The 4,737-nt window shown below is 44.1% G+C and overlaps 1 non-coding gene across 1 annotated transcript; it reads left to right on the top strand.

Moving 5' to 3' along the window:
- The first annotated feature begins 275 nt into the window (after positions 1–275).
- TRNAG-GCC (transfer RNA glycine (anticodon GCC)) lies at positions 276–346 on the top strand. Its single transcript has one exon. It is a non-coding gene; the product is annotated as a tRNA-Gly (tRNA).
- Positions 347–4,737: the final 4,391 nt, after the last annotated feature.

Genomic DNA, 4,737 nt, shown 5'->3' with positions numbered 1-4,737 from the left:
TGGTTTACCGTGGACTGCATCTAAAGATTCAGCATCTGCAATAGATAAGTTTTATCATCTTCTGTGTCTCTGAGGTGTATATGTATGTTGGAAGCATCGATGGGTCAGATAGAACCTGTTACATGCTACATGTGAGCTTTGCTGCTGCTCTCTTCATATGAAGTATTGGCGCTGTAAGATAACCGGACCTGTGCTATTTTCAGCCTCATACAAAGACACACATTCTATACTGGCGACTTTCACAATTTGTACTTTACCTTTGCCACAAAGGCGAAGCATTGGTGGTTCAGTGGTAGAATTCTCGCCTGCCACGCGGGAGGCCCGGGTTTGATTCCTGGCCAATGCAGCACATCTTTTAATACATTTTGCAGTGATTATTTATTTACTATTTTATGAAGTAGTGGGAATTGTCTTAGCATTGATATGTAAAATTCTGCTAAACGATTTTGAAATATTAATTCTAGGTTTGCAGTTTCTTTGAAAGGGTTACTCGCTGCGTGGAATATTCCCCTCAAAGTAGCTTTCGGAGCTGTTTCGAAAAGTCCATTCTCCACGCCAAGTGTCGGTTTAAATGTGTGTAAAGCACAGTGTAGAAACTTCGATTTTTTTCCCTACCCCCCTTACCGAGATGACTGTACACATTTTAGTAAGAAAAGTAACAAAATCACTCGAGCGTTAATGTAAATATAGAGCCGCAGATAAGTGTGTATTCTCCCAGAGTACCTGTTTGCTACCGAGGTGTGCTAATACTCTCATATTCAAGTCGCTGGAGCAGTGCTGAGTAGTGCTGGTACTATCCACTTGAAAGAACTGGAGCATTGCTGAGAAGTGCTGTACTCTCCCATTGAAGTCACTGGAGAAGATCTGAGAAGTGCTGGTAAAATCCAATTAAACGCACTGAGGAGAGCTGAGAAGTGCTGTCACTATCCCGTTAAAGCCACTGGAGCAGTGCTGAGGAGCGGTGCAGAGAACTGCTGTTAGTCTACCATTAAATACATCAGAACAGTAATGAGAAGTGCTGGCGCTATCCAATTAAAAGTATTAGAGCAGTGCTGCGAAGTGCTAGTACTATCAAACTGAAAGCACTGGAGCAGTGCTGAAAACTGATGTACTTTCTCATTAAAAGCACCAGAGCAGTGCTGAGAAGTGCTGTTACTATACAATTAAAAGCACCGGAGCAGTGCTGCGAAGTGCTGGTACTGTCCAACTGAAAGCACTGGAACAGTGCTGAGAAGTGCTGTAGTCTCCTTTTAAAAGCACCAGAGCAGTGCTGAGAAGTGCTGTTACTATACAATTAAAAGCATCAGATTCTTGCTGCTGTCTCTTTCCCTTGGTTGTCAGGTTTACCTTTTCTCCATATCCCAATGACCCACATAGAGCGCTAAAGGTCACTCAGCGTGTGACACGTGGGTCTGAGATTTGGCTGCTTGGACTTACCACCCGTCCTCGTCTGTTTTTCCGTGTTTGACTCTGCATACACAGAATCACTTTTTTCACTATCAGTTTTTTAGGTCGAGCCTGGTCAGCGCATGCTCTGCTCTAAGATGCTTGCTCTATTGGAGTATGCACGTGAAGCCCCGCCCCCTCTCCTCCCATATTTGTCATTAGCTTGTGCCATTTCCCTTTCTAAATGCTGGCTTCTGATTCGTAAATAGGCTTGTTAGTCCCTCAATAGTACTGCCTTGTCTTCATATGTAACCTCCCATGAGGACTGGCCCTTTTATTTCTGTTGTTACATGGTACATGGTAATATTTAGTCTGTAAGCACTATTTTCTTCAATGACTTTCTCTTACTTTAGGTACGACATGCGTTCCTGCAACATTCAATTCAGCGTGCCATGCGCGCTTTCACTGGGTGCTTTTACCAAAAAAACATTTATTTGTCAACTTGACAAACAAATGCTTTTTTGGGTAAAAGCACCCCAGACCGCGCTTTCACTTTAATAAGTGCAGCAGACCTTTCTTTAGACACTGCTCGTCTAAAGAAAGGGGCGTGACCTCTATTAATGTGAAAGCACACGCAGCATGGATCGCTTTTAAACAACTATCGTTTGCAATGCAATAGATCTCGCATTTTTAGAAACTTTGACCTATTAGTATTGTAAATGACAAAGCATTTTATTATTGCAGGTGTTTTTTAAACAGATAAATAAATGGCATTGTCATTTACAATGCCCATATTTCAATATCTCGAAACTGGAGACTTATTGCATTGCAAATGCTTGTCTCTTTGTTCTACCTGCAGTTTCTCAGACTTTTATGAGGTCAGTCGTCCTGACTAGTGTATAACAGAGAATCTCTAAAATATGGCTCTGTGTGTGAATGTGGCTACCAGTGGTGCAGCCGATGCAGCGCACCGGGCCCAGAGGTAGGAAGGACCCAACCATAAAAGCCCCTTGATCCCTGAGAGGACCCATCTGTCTCTCTCGTCCTGTTTCTCTGTGCCTCTTCCCCTTTCTTTCTGCATGCTTTTATTCTCTCTCGCTCTCTCTCACATACTCTCTCTCTCATACACTATCGCTTTCTCACACACTCTCACAAACTCTCTCTCTCTTCCTTCTTCTGCTATCTCCCATGCTCTAATTCTAATTCTCCATCCCCTGCCTGTTTTAGGTGGCACTTGTGACCCTTCCCCTCTGAGCCTTAAACACCAAGATATCTGCAGCTGGGTGATTTACCAAACCCTCTAGAAGTCAGAAATCAGCAGAAATCATAGTTTCTAAGGAGCACATCCAGTCTACATTGGCCACTCTATTGCACTGCTACAATTGAAATGGCAGTTAAGAAGTACAAGGCATATAATACAAATAGTATTATAAAATAGTACTGTAAAAGCATGATATGGTTTCCAAGCCATAAACATAGAATACATAAAATGCATAAAATACATACAGTGATAAAATGATGGCTAAAAGTACTCAACTGGTGCTTCTAATGTACACCTACCCCAGTGGACCTAACCTAAGCCTAGTACGAGGAAGGAGTAAGTGAGGAGTAGTTTAAGTTTTAGTATTTCTCTGCCAAGAATTTTCTAGGGATCTAATCAGCTCCGTACCTTGGTTTTAGAATGATAGAGGTCTTGTGTCTCTCTCTCGGAACTCGATCTCCCAGCAACCCGCAAGGGTAGCCTGGAAACACTGGAGCTGGATTTCTTGGCAGGAGTAAAGACAGCGTCTTTTCAGTGCGTCAGTTGGAGGGTCGGCTTCCTTCAGGACTTGCATCAGCAGGGCGTCAGGCAAGTAGTTAGTCGATCTGCTCCGGAACCACCGTGTGTTTGACTGGGCAAATGTAGGCATATTTATACCCCTGAAGGTGCCGAGTCTGACGTAAGATTGGACATAATATCGTCACTAGTGCCTTAGTTCCTTGAAAACTCCCAGATTTCTTGGATAAATCAGTATTCAAGCAGGGGGAGGTTCCTGACTGCTGAGGGCTGGTTTTACCACGAAATCAATGTGGATTCTCGGAGCTTAGTGGAAGTAGCCATGCCGTATTAGGGCTGCGCCGGCTATAACTAAATAAGGCAATGATTCTTTATGTCTATATAAGGACTGGATGGTTTATACCTATATATGGGCATGAATCGGGAAAAGTTACACTAGGGTCCTAGATTCCCACATAACACCGCGACCCACTGGTCATAGAGTAGCGGAAGGGGCACCCTCTTGCAATGGGTTCTGTGTATCCAGTTCTTATGACCGTCGACTTTCACCGCCGTCCTGGTGGCCAGAAAGACCTGGAGGGGTCCCTTCCAGCATGGCTCCATCCCGCTCTTCCAGTGAAAATTGTGGATTAAGATCCAATCTCCTGGCCGTATATTGTGGCCCGGACTCTCTGGATGTTGCAGCGATCTGTTGGTGAATAGAACGCAAATTTTTAGTCAACTCGTAAAGGTAATCTATAAGCAGGGGTATTCTATGTCAGAGAATCTGCGTGGTCACCAGATGCATCTGACATTTGCTGGGCAGCCAAATACGACCTCATACTGGGTCATTAGTGCTAGGGGTAAAGCATTGGGCTACTGCAGTCCTGTGTTCTCTTTGATCTTGATCATTTTCAGCTTGAGAGTACCATTGTACTTCTCAATCAGCCCGCTGATTAGGGATGATTCACTGTATGGAACTTTTGCCTAATGTGCAACCCGCCACACCAACTGGATGACCTTGGCATTGAAGTGGCTGCCATTATCACTCCAAATCAAATAGGGCAAACCAAAACACGGGAAGAACTCTTTCAAGAGTACCTTTGCCATCACCATGGCGGTGTTCTCTTTAGTGGGGTTAGCCTCAATCCATTTACTGAATGCACAACCACCAACACATATTTCAAGTTATTGACTCATTCCATTTTGATACAATCCATCTGGAGAACCTCAAAAGGGAAAGAAGGTGGTGCAAAACTGCCAACAGGAGTGGGGGTGCCCTTCCCAAGATTGTGCATCAAGCAGATCATGCAATACTTCACCAGGTGAGCTGCAACTTTGGGGATATTGTCATTCCACCAGACGGCATCTAGCAGCTTGCAAATTCAGTTTGCACTAATGTGTGCTGGTCCGGGCACTATGGTAACCACAGGGAGGACATATGCATCCAGTAGCATCCACCTCTGCTTTCCAGATTTGTCTGTTCAACACCCATCCTCATTCAAATTAGCCATGCTCTCCTGCCATATTGCTAACTCCTCAATTGCTGCCTCACTCTAGATTTCTTTTACGTTCTCCGGGGTATCTTCAAACAT

The sequence above is a fragment of the Lissotriton vulgaris genome, chromosome 12, assembly GCF_964263255.1.
Source record: "Lissotriton vulgaris chromosome 12, aLisVul1.2, whole genome shotgun sequence".
Classification (NCBI taxonomy): Eukaryota; Metazoa; Chordata; class Amphibia; order Caudata; family Salamandridae; genus Lissotriton; species Lissotriton vulgaris.
Note: the sequence above shows the minus strand (reverse complement) of the source record. Positions and strands in the feature narration are given on the sequence as shown.